The sequence below is a fragment of the Mirounga angustirostris genome, unplaced genomic scaffold, assembly GCF_029215605.1.
Source record: "Mirounga angustirostris isolate CCGP_5_RB_7025 unplaced genomic scaffold, mMirAng1.0.hap1 SCAF_17, whole genome shotgun sequence".
In the NCBI taxonomy this organism is placed as follows: Eukaryota; Metazoa; Chordata; class Mammalia; order Carnivora; family Phocidae; genus Mirounga; species Mirounga angustirostris.
The window spans coordinates 18321241-18338021 of record NW_026991725.1 but is presented as its reverse complement, the minus strand read 5'-3'; positions in this window follow the sequence as shown (position 1 = coordinate 18338021).

Sequence of the window (16781 nt, the reverse complement as noted above, 5' to 3'; positions counted from 1 at the left end):
TGTAAGGATGCAGAGAAGAGGCAAGAGTTACACTTCTTCATAGGGATAAAAGAATGGGGTAAATTGTCATAGAATTTACTAAAATTGGGAAAACTTAGGGGAAGGATATGTTAAATTTAAGATACCATTTGGGTATCAAGTATTGTTTTTAAAAAGATCATTTAGGGGCCCCTGGGTGGCTCAGATGGTTAAGCGTCTGCCTTCGGCTCAGGTCACGATCCCAGGGTCCTGGGATCGAGTCCCACATCGGGCTCCCTGCTCCTTGGGAGCCTGCTTCTCCCTCTGCCTCTCTCTCTGTCTCTCATGAATAAATAAAAATAAAAATCTTTTAAAAAAAAAAAAGATCATTTACTATTAATGCAATACCAATTAAGATCACTGGAGAAATCAGATAAAAGATATAGATTTTGTAGGTGTCGTGCTCGCTTCGGCAGCACATATACTAGATTTTGTAGGTGTCAGCAAATAGATGATACTTAATGCCACTGGGGGACTAGAAATTGAACCAATCACCAATGGTCAAAGAGTTCATCAATCATGCCTATGTAATAAAGCCTCTATAAAAACCCAAAAGTACTGGGTTTGGAGACCTTCTGGGCTGGTGAACACATGGAGATGCTAGGAGAATGATGTGCGTGAAGAGAGCATGGAAACCCCACCTATTCCCCATACTTTGCATCTCTTCAATCTGGCTGTTCCTGAGTTCTATCCTTTTATAATAAACCAGTAATCCAGTAAGTAAAATGTTTCTGTGAGTTTTGTGAGCCACTCTAGCAAATTAATTGAACTTAAGGAGGAGGTCATGGGAATCTCTGCTTTATAGCTAATTGGTCAGAAGCAAAGGTAACGTGGGGCTTGAAATGGGGTAGAAGGCAGTCTTGTAGGACTGAATACTTAATGTGTGTGGTCTTATACTGTCTCCAGGTAAACAGTGTCCAAACTGAGTTGAATTATAGGACACCCAGCCTGTACCTGAATTGCTGGTTGTTGATGTGAGGGACTTAGTCCAGGAATCTAAAAGAAAATGATTAACAATACCTATTTCCATATGTGACATTTTCTAATTATGGACCCTATGACTCAGCATCTGCAAATCAATAAATATGATGTACCACATTTGCAAAATGAAGGCTAAAAATCATATGATCATCTCAATAGATACAGAGAAAGCATTTGACAAAATTCAACATTCTTTCATGATAAAAACTCTCAACAAACTGAATATACATAGAATATTTCTTAACATAATAAAGGCCATAAATAACAAGCCCACAGCTAACATCATACTCAATAGTGAAAAGCTTTCTCTAAGATCAGAAACAAGACAAGGATGCTCACTCTTGCCACTTTTACTCAACATAGTACTAGACATCCCAGTCAGAGAAATCAGGCAAGAAAAAGAAATAAAAGGTATGCAAATAAGAAAAAAATAAGTAAAATTATCTCTATTTGTAGATGACATGAGCCTATGTGTAGAAAATCCTAAAGACCGTAGCAAAAACTATTAGAAATAATAAATTCAGCAAAGTTGCAATTTAAAAAATCAATATACAAGGGGCACCTGGGTGGCTCAGTTGGGTAAACATCTACCTTTGGCTTAGGTCTTGGGATCAAGCCCCCAAGTAGGGCTCCCAGCTCAGCAGAGAGTCTGCTTCTCCCTCTCCCTCTGCCCCTCCCCCTGCTCATGTATTCTCTCTCTCTCTCAAATAAATAAATAAAATCTTAAAAAAAAAAAAAAGAAGAAAGTGATGAAGGATATTAGAAAGTCTCAAGTTTCATTAAAAACCATCTGGAAGAAATGTAGAACACAACAGAGCAGCATTTAAAAAAATCAATATACAAAAATCAGCTGGGTTTCCATATGCTAACAATGAATTATTAGAAAGAGAAATTAAGAAAGCAGTCCCATTTATAATAGTATCAAAAAATAAAATAAAACATTTAGTAATATATTTAACCAAGGAGGTGAAAGATTAGTACACTGAAAACCATAAAACATTGATGAAAGAAATAGAAAAATGACACAAATAAGTGGAAAGATGTTTCATGTTTTTGAATTGAAAGAATTAATATTGTTAAAATGTCACAATACCCAAAGTGATTTGCAGACTCAATTATATCCCTATCAAAATTCCAATGGCATTTTTCACAGAAATAGAAAACATGATCCTAAAATTTGTATGGAACCACAAAAGACCTCCATCAGCCAAACAATCTTGAGAAAGAAGAACAAAGCCTGAGGCACCTAATGTAAAATTATATTATGAAGCTGTAGTATTCTACAGCTACCTAATGTAAAATTATATTATGAAGCTGTAGTATTCAAAACAGTATGATACTGGCATAAAAATAGACACATAGATCAATGGAAGAATAGAGCCTGGAAATAAACCCATGCATATATGTTCAATTAATTTTTGATAATAAAACCAAGAATATGCAATGTAAATGCAATGGTACTTTCATCAACAAAGATAAGTCAGAAAACTGGACAGTCACATATGAAAGAATGAAACTGGACCACTATCTTATACCATACACAAAAATCAACTCAAAATGGACTAAATATTTGAATATTAGACCTAAAACCACAAAACTCCTAGAAGAAAACATGAGGGGTAAGCTCTTTGGCATTGGTTTTGGCAATGATTTTTTTGGATTAGACACCAAAAGAAAAATAAATGAGTAGGACTATATCCAACAAAAAAGCTTCTGCACAGCAAAAGAAGCCATCAATCAATCAAGCAAGCAACACATGAAATGGGAGAAAATATTTGCAAACCACATATCTGATAAGGGGTTAATATCTAAAATATACAAGGAATTCCTACAGCATGATGGGGGGGGGAGTGGAAGACAACCTAATTAAAAATTGGGCAAAGGACTTGAATAGACTCTTTCCTAATGGCCAAAAGATACATGAAAAAGGTCTCAACATCACTAATCATGAGGGAAATGCAAATCAAAATTACAATGAACTATACCTCACACCTGTTACTTCATTAATCCTTACAACATCAATTGAAATGGATACTACTATGTCAATATTGTGCATGAGGAAACTCAGACTTAGAGAAATTAAGTCACTGGCATCAAATTACATGAGTTTTACTATTAATTTGTATAACACTCAAGCCCATGTCCTTACCATTACACTGCAGTATGATTTTCCAACCCTCCACACATTGTTTGACCAACAGTAGGTGCTAAATACATATTTCTTACATGAACAAAAAATAAGTATATAAAGTTAATGAATTGATCGCTTTATATTATATATTAAAATGAAAAGAAATTACAATAGTTGTCCCATTAATTAGTTTAACCTGTAGAATGGACATTGAAGAACTTCCAGAAAAGTGAGTATTACCCTAGTTCCATAATAATAACTCTCCCTCTCTATATATATACTTTCCTTCACACGGGAGTGACTAGCTGACATGAAGCATTTCTTTCATGCTTTATTCTTTTTCTTCATACAAAGTGACCTCTAAGCACAAGGCTCCTTGTGTCTGGTGTGATGCAAACTACATCAGTGAATTGGAATGTACTGAGCATCTGAGATGCTTAGGATCAAGTGGTTCGATTTGTTCACAGTTTCTTGTGAAAAACCTGCCTGGGGTTATTTAATTCCAGGTGTCCCCCTGAAGAAGAAGAAAAAAAAAGAAGTGCTAAGGATTTCACCTTGTGGTAACTTAATATTAAATTTAAAAAGTGAGGTGGTGAAATCATTACTTCCTTTGAGACATCAATGGAAAAGTACATAAATACTCTGGTCGATTTAAGAAAGAGGTCCTTGCTTTTACCCAAATATGATTATTTTGTTTTACATGTGTTATCTTTTAGTAAAGCAAAGCTTACTTGGAAAATTTCACAGGACACATTCAAATAAATTCTTAAAGTTTTAGGTATCCATTTTTCAGTCTGATTGTCTGATACCCTAGTTCACTGATTTTCATCACCTTATTTTCTTTATCCTATAAGCATTGCAGAAGGCACATAGAATTTGGACCAGAAATGAGGTTCTCACTCTTACTAAGTACCACAGACATGGATCATAGTCAAGGGATAGTTTCAAAGGATCTTTTTTCTCATCAGCAAGTTTGTGGTAAAGATGAGAACATGTATATAAAACACCTGGTAGAGCTTACTTAGGCCCTAGTAAATGGTAGATGCTTACTTATTTGTATTGAAAGCACAAAATAAAAGTTAAAAAATGACATGAGATTAAAAAAATAATTGAAGTTCAAAAGTATGTTGAAGGGGAACATAATTTGCCCCCCCAAATATGCTTTTTTGTCATAAGAATTATTTGGGGCTGATTATTTTTAAGAAACAGCAGACAGCCGGTAAGCTCTAAAACTGAAGTTACATTTTCGTAGAGGAGACGTTTATACTTATAAGGGAAATCTCCATTTGTAAGAGTGTCTTCCTCTCTGTACCAGGAAGAGGAGGATAATTCAATCTCTAGACATTTATCAATAGAAAAGGTATGGACTTAAATCTAGTAACAACCACACCCTTGTTTACTGTGCTTTGCCAGACTACTTCCCATAAATGACTCTCCCCAGCCCCGACATCCTTCTTTTGTCATTAGCTGAAGATGGTATTTAAGATGATGGCTTGGACCATTTGGGAGAGTTAGTTTCCCTGAGTACCTCCCATTTACACAGGAAGGTATACATGTTATTAAACTTCTGTTTGTTTTCTTCTTTTAATCTGGTGGGGGTTTTGTTGTTGTAGTTGTTGTTTACACAGGAGTCTCAGCCAAGAACCTAGAAGAGTAGAGGGAAAACTGTTTTTCCTCCCCTATAATATGAAGATATGATTTCTTCATGCAAAAAAAAAAAAGTTCATTTTAATCACTATTAGTACTATAATTCTATTCATTAGAATACACAATTACAAATACTAAGAGTATAATCGTTAGCAATCTTTCAGTACTTCACACTATGTCACAGATGGAACATTACCTCTAAGTCTCTGAAAAAAAAAAAAAAGTGGGATTGGAACTCCAAATAACCTCCAGTATGAAGAAGGATATTGGAGAGGAATTATGTAATTAATACTGCAACCACACCAATATCCTGGCTATTCATACCTACATCTTGGGTTAACTTTCCAAAACCCAATTCCAGTTCCCTTTCTGAATATGATTTTGATGACTCTTTGCTTTGCTCTCTGTAGGTTGTCCTGATTCCTGCTTTTAGATCCAGAGTTAGGTCACTGTTTATTCATAAACAACAGGTACAGCCCTTTTGCTACTTTTTTCCTTATTCCCCATTTCCCTAAGTCCCCTTGATGTGGGAAAGAAAGGCAAAAGAAAAATTATTAAATTTCCTCACTACTTACAGCCCACTGACAAGTCCTTGAAACAGGCAGAGTGACATTCCTCTAGGAACTCAGCTGCCTTGATGTTGATACTTTACTAAGGGCTAAAGGCAATCTTAGCCTGACCCCCAGGATCCTGTAGGTCTATTTTAACATATAAAAATTTCTTTGGAAACTTCCTTTATCTCTGCCCCCCCAAGATACATGTTGGCAATCATTCCCCAAGCATATAACTCACTGATATACATGTGAAAGGTCTCATGACTCAGGTTTTATTAGACAGTTAAAAACAATAGCTAGCCCCCTCAATGTCCTGGAAAATTTGCTTCCAAAATTCCATAGAGACTTATGCTATCCTTAACCCCCTCCCAACTTGAAATTATATAATGGGCCACTCCTCATGACCCCAGTGCAGCTCCTTCTGCCCACGGGTCCTGTCCCCGTGCTTTAATAAAACCACCTTTTTGTACCAAAGACATCTCAAGAATTCTTTCTTGGCCATCGGCTTTGAACTCTAACATCTTTCCTACATCACCCTCAAGTTCCATTCTGACAATTCACCATATCAGTTTAAACCCAATAGCTTTACATGCATTAGATTTTTTTTTTTCCTTTGTAGACAAGCTATAAATTACTTACGGTAATACATATATCCTCAGTGATGGAGTCAAAGTAAGACACAGAAGACTGAAGACCTTAACCTAAGTAGTAAATAAGTATCAGAGCACAGATTCAAATCTAAGTCTTCTAACTGTAAATCTGCTTTTAACTCATTACATTCCTCTGTCTCAATATAAGTAAGAAAGATTATTGTTATAGCCAGTAATACAAATGGGTAACAACTCCTTTTCTTTCCCCTAATGTACCAGGTAGCAGAAAAAATAAATGTTTCCATCCAGAGTATTCAGTTATAAAGGAAACCCGTCGCTGTTAAGAGCAGCAAAAATATAAATTATTCACATGCCTTTAGCATTAGCTCCACACATAAGAAGCAGTTTTTATTCAGTATAAACTAATGGCTCTGGGATGTTTCCTAAGAAAATACACTACCTTCTGAAAACACACAGAATTACTCTGAACTAACAGTACGATCCTTCTATTTAAAAGAGGACTCATTTCTTTTTTCTTTTTTTTTTAATTTTATTTTATTATGTTATGTTAGTCACCATGCAGTACATCATTAGTTTTTGATGTAGTGATCCACGATTCATTGTTTTCGTGTAACACCTAGTGCTCCATGCAGTATGTGCCCTCCTTAATACCCATCACCGAGCTAACCCATCCCCCCACCCCCTCCCCTCTAAAACCCTCAGTTTGTTTCTCGGAGTCCATAGTCTCTCGTGGTTCGTCTCCCCCTCCAATTTCCAACCCCTTCATTTTTCCCTTCCTTCTCCTAATGTCCTCCATGCTATTCCTTATGTTCCACAAATAAGTGAAACCATATGATAATTGACTTTCTCTGCTTGACTTATTTCACTAGCATAGTCTCCTCCAGTCCCATCCATGTTGATGTAAAAGTTGCGTATTCATCCTTTCTGATGAGGACTCCTTTCTAAAGAAGCCTGTGACATTTAAAGAAAAAGCAGACATTGGGATTAACTGGATCAGGCACAGCTTGACCATTGTCCTGGAAAATATAGTGTCTGATTCTCTTCCAGGTGAGGCATCTAAAGCTAGAGATAAAATACTATGGAAAAGTTCACAGTGGATCCAAAGGAGTTAGTATGAATAGTCTGAGAACACAAGACTTAATTTTCTACTCTTGTTATGGTCACTGATCACATGCTGACTTGCATATTCAAATATTCTGTCATAAAAGAAATATACATAAAATCCAATTAAACCATCATCAAGAAAGAAAGAAAACTGATGTAATGCTGATTAAGTGTTGAAACTCTGTAGGAGCACATGAGGGTTCATTTTACTATTGTCTCGACTTTTTTGTATATGTCTTTGAAGTTTTGCATAATAAAAAGTTTTTTAAAAAGTTCTCTGAATCCCCAAAGTCCATTTACTTTCATTGTCCAGCTGCAAATCTATTATTTAAAAAAAAATATTTTAAGAAGTAAAAAAGTTGAAGAAAGATAAAAGAAAAAAATAAGATAGGAATAAAAAATACTTCAATTACTAAAAAGAGAATTCAGGAAACGCTCTTAGATACATAAAAATTTTAAAAAACATGCTTACTTATATGCAGCTCTTATATTTCTTTTTGGATGATTTGTTGCTTTAGATAAAATGTATAGCACAAAATCCTCTGTTATAATGCTGTGGCTGAAGTTCCCTATGTAGTTCATGCCTAAACTGTTTTAACAGTGTCTTCTGTCCTAAAAAATAAAAAATGGGAGTTTTAGAAACCTGTCAATCTGTGGAATTTTTTTTGTCAATTTCTTTGTTCTCAAAAACTAAAGTGTATTTTCTTAAATATCCCTGCGATTACCAGCAACTGTTGAGATGAAAAATGAAATGAGCTCTTAGATTGGAAACAAAGGGGTTGACCCAGTATTTATCTCCAGATTTGCTGATTTCTGTTTGACAGTAATATCATAATAGACCATAGATAAGCTGGTTGTGTGATTAGAAGTGAGTCTCTTAAACTCTGATTCTTTTTTTTTTTTTCTTCCTCATCAGTAAATGGAATTAATAGTGTCTGGCTCTGCATGTTTCAAAGCTAGTTGAAATAATAAATTGAAGGAAAATGGAATCATGGGAAGGATCAAATAAGACTGCTTATGAGAATACAAACTACAATTTGTGGAACATCTAACATACCCCCAACATTTTACAGAAATCTCTGATCTTTCCAACAATCCTCTGGATTGATTTTTGCAAACGCCACTTTGCAGATGAGAAACCAAATTCCGTACATTTCTCCGGTAATAATACAGCTAATAATTGCTGGACCTGAAATAAAGTCCCTGACCTTATCTCTCGGAGTCTTTTCACCCTACCATGTTGTCTCCCATGAAACAGGGAGGAAATTACGAAAGTACAGTACGTTCTACTATCTGCAAACTTCTTCATTAAGGATTTGAGGCAAGGAAAGAAAATTACTCATCAGCGGTAACACAGAAAGAAAAACATACAATCTCCAATCCTTGTTCTCTCATTTCTCCTTTCTTCTTCATGATTAATAACAATGCAAAGTATTGAAAGAATACTTTGAACCCTGAATAAGAAACCAGGAGGAAAACAATCCCCAGCCCATTTATTATCCCTATTTATCCCTATTTATGCAACATGGAATGTCAGTTAAGTCCCCCCAAACAATCCCAAAGGTAGTTATTTAGTTGTTAATTTTGTTGAATTGTTAGCGGACTTCTTTGTGCCATTTGCTTCTTAAATGAAGAGACTGCACCAACAGTGAAACCAAATAGCAAACTGGCATTGGGGTTACAATTCATTCGAATCTGAGAGGCAGGAGAGCTCTAGCGCATTTAAAATCCCCCATTTGAATTTTTATTACTTAAATTCATAATCCTTTGAACACAGTCATAAATCAGGCAGTACCAGGGAGCCACCTGCTGGAATTACTGGCTGGATTTTGCTGCCTTGTTTCACTTAATATTAGTTCAAGTATGAATATGTCAAATTCAGGATTCTTTGCCCTAAATATACACATCTCTCACAAGGACTTTCAAACTAGACTGGGGAATGACAAAGATGGCATTATTACAAAAGGAGGCAGAAGTCTGAAATAGGAAAAGAAATAAATATTCATGGAACATTAACGTGTGACTGAAATGTGAAAATATAAGAGTTAACAGAGAAGTTCCAACAATGGCAGCAGGATTGTTAAAACTAGGTTATCTATTGCTTCAAGACTGCCCTTCTTTAATTTGTCAAGGATGTTCTGCCTAATAATTATTTTACCCAGATGCCATCCTTAAATGGCAACTTATTTAAATAATAATATTTTCATTAATATTAAAATATATTTTTAAAAAACTGTTGCCATTAATGGAAAAACAGGAGATCTAATTTGGGATCAAGTGATGTAAATTTCTTTTTTTCTCTTTCTAAGCTGTCTAAAATCAGTCTCTTAAAACTTATTATCTACAATTCTGAGTGCTGATAAATCAAAATTTTTAGCTAAAAGATGATTAGTATAGCATTTTTTCAAGACTGTGTTGTTCAAAACTCTATGCTAAATATAGGTACCCATTTTCCTGCCTTAACTATACTCTGTGTATTTAGAACATGAAAGAAATATTCCTTGATAATGCTTTTATGTTGCCTAAGGGTCATATGCTCTCTGTGTATAGCATAGAAACTAAATAAAAACAACATATGAAAGGCTGATCTGAATGTGAACTATTTCTAAGACATAGCGTGGAGTTATTTACCTTACTGATTCCCTATTATCAGTTTATTATCACTTTCTGTATTCTCTAAAGGATAGCATGTATAAAAATTCCATCTAATTGAGGATTCCTGTTGATCAAAGTTATGATTTTATTTCTACACAAGCATTTCCATGATGACAGGGACAAAATGGGTATGCAGTGATAATTCTCTAACTCCTCTGTTAGACTGACAATATTTGATAAGTCCTGTACCAAAGGCAGTTGCCTTATTCTAAAGAACTTCCTTGAACTTACATTGGTAAATCCTTGCCAACTTTCCTTGACATACATTGCTAAATCCTTGCCAAAAGCCCTTCAGAATATATCAAGTCATTTGCCTTAATCTATTTAACACCCAACAACAACCTTGAAAGATGTGATTCTTATTGTTTTCACTCTACAGGTGAATAAGTGAAATTCAGAGGAGTTACATAAATTGTCCCCCACCACATCCTAGTAAATGCCTAAGGAAAGATTCAAGTTCCTGACAAGACCACACTGGATCCCACTGGAATACCTAAGTTCTTAAAAAGAGCAAAACACTTTTCTACATGTTTATATTGCACCCCTGTGCTCATCATATCATCTATGATGTATCTGTTTTATTTCTCTCCAAAGTCTATAAGCTTTTCCAAACCATAAACTCCTTTTTTCTTTTTAAATATTCTCAGAAGTTGGCATAAAATCTGGTATTCATAGAAAATGATAAATTAGTGCTAGTTGAATGAATATTTGTTGAAAGAGATTCTATTTCCCCAAATGGACATAAATGCAATCTTATATTTATTTTTGTTTATACGTCATGGACTCTAGTAGTTTACAATGAGAAGGGAAAGGCGAATGATACTCACTGAGGCCCTATTATATGTCAGACGTTATGACCACACCTTCACTTCAAGATTGCAGGGGACAAAGAAACAAAGTGGTTAAGTAACTCAAAGTCACCCAAAGCACCCTCAATACTGTCTCAATTTTTCTATCATCTCCTTTGATGACTGTATTCACTTTCATAGCCCTATCAATCACCTTTATGAAAGTGACTACCAAATTTACATGTATCATTCCTCAATATCTCACAGCCTTAAACTGTATTTGCAACTGTCTTTGCTATTCTCAAAAAACAGCTGTGGAATGACTGAATAAATACCTACTAAGTACCAAGCACTGTATTCAGTTCTGGATATCTATGCTGAACCGAACAGCCTATTTCTGCCTGCAGAGACTCCCAGGCTAATAAAGAATTAAGCAATACAGAGATGTTCAACATCACTAATTATCAGGGAAATGCAAATCTAAACCACAAGATCCATGAGATATCACCCCACACCTGTCAGAATGGCTAAAATCAAAATGACAAGAAGTAACAAGTATTGGTGAAGATGTGGATAAAAAGGAACCCTCATAAGGGGCACCTGGGTGGCTCAGTCAGTTAAGTATCTGACTCTTGATTTCAGCTGAGGTCATGATCTCAGGGTTGTGAGACTGAGCCCTGCATCAGCCTCCATGCCTACCATGGAGCCTGCTTAAGGTTCTCTCTCTTCTCCCCTTCTCTCTTGCTCTCCCTCTCTAAAAATAAAAATTAAAAAAGGAACCCTTATACACTGTTGGTGGGAATGTAAATTGGTGCAGCCACTGTGGAGTTTCCTTAAAAAAAATGAAAAATAGAAATACCATATGATTTGAAAATTCCACTACTATTTACCCAAAGAAAATAAAAACACTAATTTGAAAAGATATATGCACCCCTATGTTTACTGCAGCATCATTTACCATAACCAAGACATGGAAGGAACCTCAGTGTCCATCAATAGACAAATGCGTAAAGAAGGTGTGGTATATATATACAATGGAATATTGTGCAGCCATGAAAAAGAATGTGATGGTGCCATTTGAGATGACACAGATGGACCTAGAGGGTATTATGTTAAGTGAAATAAGTCAGCAAATACCATACCAAATACCACCAAATACCAAATAAGTCAGCAAATACCAAATACCAAGCACTACTTCGAGTGCTCACAATCCTGTAGCATCCATGCACCTTGACATTTGGCTTTCCAGTGTCCACTGGCACTAGAAAACCAGTATACTCTCTAGTGATTATTTATATAGACACAACAATATGCATAATCCTAGAGAATATATTTTCAAATGTTATTAAAAAAGACTGTGTAATTAGTCAATTAGGGAAATATGTACATTTTATATTTTCTGAAGTAGGGAAAAGGTTCAGAGGTATTGGAGGCAGTGGAGCCAGTAATCCCTTGTCACTATTAATTAAGTATATCCTCTAACAGCCTTGACTCAGGCTGTTAATCTTCACACCTTCCTTTGGGGTCCCTGGGCAGCTGCCTTGGAGGTCTTAATGAATCTCTGACCAATCTGGGCCATGGTCTAGTCGCAAAAACAACAGACAGAGGTATAATGAGATATTCTGTGAAGAATACACGTTCAATATTATTAGATCAGTTCTGCTGTTGGATAACTGATATCACAGCTTATATAAAGGTGGTAAATCTACAGATGGCATTCCAGCTCATGTACAGAAGGAGAAGTCAAATGTTACCAAAACAGGGTAACTTTACGTGGTCAGACCATCATGAAGTCACCAAAATCAGACAGGAAGAAACACTATCTTCCTATATTCCAATTTAACTTGGATCGCTTTTTTTGGGGGGGGGGGACCACTTTTTAAAAAGAGCTTTGATTTAGTGACCAGTTTAGTCATTCCATACTGAGCCACTCATTTCACTCATAAGTCAAATCTTTAAAAAAGGAAGAAAGAGAAAAAGAGAGAAAAAAAAAAAAGGCAGAACCAAACCCATAAAAACAGAGAATGAACTGATGGTTGCCAGAGGAGAGGGTTGGGTAAAATGGGTGAAGGGGAGCAGAGATATAGGCTTCCAGTTATGGAATGAACAAGTCAGGAAAATAAAGGCACAGCATAAGGAATAGGATCAGTGACACTGTAATAGCGACATATCATGACAGATGGTAGCTACACTTGGTGGTGAATGTAACATAATGTATAAACATGTCCAATCACTATGCTGTACACCTGAAACCAATGCAACATTGTGTGTCAAATAAAAAATAAAACAAAAAGTTAAGCACTACACGTTATGAAATCCACGAACAAACAGAGGTTAGTGATAGGGTAACCAGGGAAGGAGTCCCTGAGGAGTTAAAAAAAATTAAGCTGAGGCTTGAAAAATGCAAAAGAGTCAACCCTGCAAAGAGTGGGAATAAAATTGGTCCAAAGAGCAGGGAGAACACATTGGAAGGCCCTCAGGCAGGAAAGGCTGCTGCAGATTTCAAGAACTGAAAGTTTGCCTGGACGCCTGAACATAATTGGAAGCTCTTAAAGGTTTCAAATAGAGCATGGAAACACCGCACTTTATTATTTAAAAGAAATTATTCTGACTGCAACGTGAGGAAGAGATGGGAACTGAGCAAGAATAGAAGTAGTAGGAATTACCAGGGACTTTCTCAGGAGTGCGAGCATGATGCAACTGTGCTCAGGACCAATGGGCTGGAAGTACAGATGGAGACAAGCAGAGAAATTAGAAACACATTTTGGATTTTAGAGAAAACATACTGACAGGTTGAAGAAAAGAAACATGTTAGGCTTCTAGTTTGAACAACATCTGAGATGGTGAAAGATCTTTTCTTTGGGTTCTTTCTGGAAACAGTAAGAATATATCCCAGCAGTAATATTAAGTATACTGGTAAAAGAGGAGAAATCAAGTCTAGGGGGAAAAGTAAGAGGAAGATTTGGGACATGATAAATTTAAGAGACATGGGAGGAATTTAAAGCAGATGGTATACGATTTCCCGCAGCATGTTCTGGCTTTCTTGTCTAGGTCCTTAACACTCCCATATTTTCACTCATTAATTCTACCTAAACTCTGAATTCCATCTCAAATGCTTAGGAAGGAAAAGAAGGGTGTAGTGCACTTCCCTAACCTCTCCTTATCAAAAATGTGTCCACAAACTGTGTTTGTACTTCCATCCTGGTGTCTGTCTTATTCCCTATCAATCTGTAAGATCCTTACAGGCAGGACTCTATCTTTCCCTTCTTGGTATCCACAAGAACAGTAGGAGCCCAGGAAACATCTGTTGAATGTAACTGAACGAAGTACAGTTTTTATGAAGGAAGAATATTCTAACTCTTTGTTTTTCTTAATAATGAACTGTGTATTTTCTTAGTAAAAAGGAGCATCGAGATAACATTCCATGAGGGCAACTGGTACATGTATTTGGCATCTTTGTGGAATGCCTCCAATCTACAGCATTCTCTCAACTCCCACTTCTGTTTTAACAAAGCCAATCTCTCTTGGAAAATTTCCATCTGCTAACACAGGGATCGGCCAACTGCAGCCCATGCCTCAGACCAAAGTTAGCAAACTGATGCCAAATCTGTTCACACCCATTTGGTGTAGCTTCTGTGCTTCGGTGGCAAAAATCAGTAGTTGCTACGGGAACTATATGAGCTACAAAGCCAAAAATATTTATTATCTGGACCTTGTGCCAGTGGAATGCTTTGAAGACCTCTTCTTCAGGTTCTTTCTTGGAACAGTTTGATAAGAATATACCTAAGCAATAATGTATATTGAAACCTTACAATTTGGCATAATTTCAAAGAAGTGACAAGTGATGACTGGGATCAGAGATGAACAACATGAAGAGGGGATGGAATCCAGAACAAGGATTCACAGTACAGGAGTCAAAAATCAGTAAGAGGATTCAAAACAAAGAAATGCCTGGGTCAATACAAACTAATCAAGTCAACTAAAGTATTTTGGGCTCCTACTTTACTCAACTGTACTCAACCCTGAGGCCATATCCCTGACTCTCTTACCATACTTTTGCATACTCCCTTTACCATACTCGTTTTCTTTTTACTTTTTGAGTATAGTTCACACACAATGTTATATTAGTTTCAGATGTACAGCACAGTGATTCAACTTCTCTATACATGATGCTATGTGCACCACAATGGTAGCTACCATTTGTCACCATATAATGCTATCACAGTATCATTGACTATATTCCCCATGCTGTGTCTTTTATTCCTGGGATTTATTCATTCCTTAACCATCTTTTTCTCACTTTAGAGAGCTGTTCTCACATTCTTAAAGGCTTAGCTTGAATTCTACATGCCCAACGGAGCCCTTTTAAAATCTATCTATTCAACAAAATGAGGCATGGTAGCTCATACTTGGATTTCTAGAGCATTTTTTTTTTAAAGATTTTATTTATCTGACAGAGAGAGAGAGAGAGAGACAGGTGGGCAGAGAAGAGGGAGAAGCAGACTCCCCCCAAGCAGAGAGCCCAATGTGGGGCTTGATCCCAGGACCCGGGGATCATGACCTGAGCCGAAGGCAGATGCCCAACCGACTGAGCCACCCAGGTGCCCCTCTAGAGCATTTTTTTTTTTTAAGATTTTATTTATTTTTTTGACAGAGAGAGATAGTGAGAGCAGGAACACAAGCAGGGGGAGTGGGAGAGGGAGAAGCAGGCTTCCCGCAGAGCAGGGAGCCCGATGTGGGACTCAATCCCAGGACCCTGGGATCATAACCTGAGCCGAAGGCAGACGCTTAACGACTGAGCCACCCAGGCGCCCTAGAGCATTTTTCTTAAGGAACTTATCATTTAATGCTTATTTATTCCCCTACTGGATTATAAACTTTTTGAAGGTAGACTTTGTCTTTAGCACTGAACTACTTTAACTGCAACTAATTCATGTTAAGATATGAATACACTAAAATTGCCTGACAAGGTTTTAGAACATGTATACACTGAGAGACTGAATATGTAAATGAACAATGGCCAGACCATATATGACAATAAAACTCTGATCCACAAACTCTGTAGCAACCAGCCAAAACACAGTCTCTGCAGCAATTTGCCCCAAACAGTCAAGACTTGGCAAATGACTGCCAGCTTCCCTAATTTTTGCTCATATTTCCAACTCAGGACCAACCAAGAAGGCTACATATGCACTACAGACCAATCAAGGAGGATGTCCTGCTTCTACTTAGCCTGACTGCAGCTTCCCCATGTTAGCAACTTCTAATGAAAGCACACCTAACAGCTTCTCTCTTGTTTTCACCAAAAAATTTTTTCACTCTCTTGCCTGTTTTTGAGTCTCTTCCAAACATTAAGTGAGGGAGTTGACTAGCTTGCTGTAGCAAACTCGAAATAGCCTCTATTTCTTCTCATTTAAGTTGTCTTCATTTATTTCCATAACTTCATCCAGATTTTTCCTCCAGCTTTAGAAATAAAGCAGTGGAGGTCAAGCTTCAACCAGACCAGTCTGGGAGGTGGAGGCCACCACAATCTTCCATCTGCTGGTTTGACCCTGCTATTGACTCAAAGTGGAAATAACAGGCTTAGGACTGAGAGGCACTTATTTCAAAATAGTGTACCTTCAAGACCAGCTGAAGATTTTCACAGAGCATGGGACTTCAAAATTCATTGATTGTTTTACATCAAGGTACAGTCCAAGAATCATAGTTTAAATCTGGCTCTCCCCAGTTAAATATATTTACCTCTTTGTCAACCCCTGCAGGTTTAGCCTTCAGTCTTGCCCAACGACACTCAACCTCAGGCATAGACTTGCTCAGATTTGTCATAGCTTGCACTTCAATTCCTTGTCTGACTGTGGCCTAACTCCAACTTTAATTCATGCCATGGAGAAGACTTAAGTGATTTTCTAAAATCTTTCTGTTACTAACCTGAGCTAAAACCCTAGTACTGGACATGATTCCTCAGCATCAGCATGACTGATCTTTGTGATCCTGCCATACTCTGAGGACTGAAATAGGACAAGGACCAGCAGATACTGAATTATCAAACCCAAAGCAGGAATATATACCATGGACCATGGAATTGAATGTGGAGACACCAGCAAACAGCATGATTCAAATGTCCAAGAAAACATAAAAGAAGCTGCTCTCTACTCATAAAAGTAGAATGAGATGCTGGTCCACTTGGACTCTTGGCTGTTCCACTTTCATACAGTTAACACCCTCACACAATAATCCAATGGCCCATTATGAAAACAACATTGTAACTGACCAAGTAAGATAGAACTCTCAC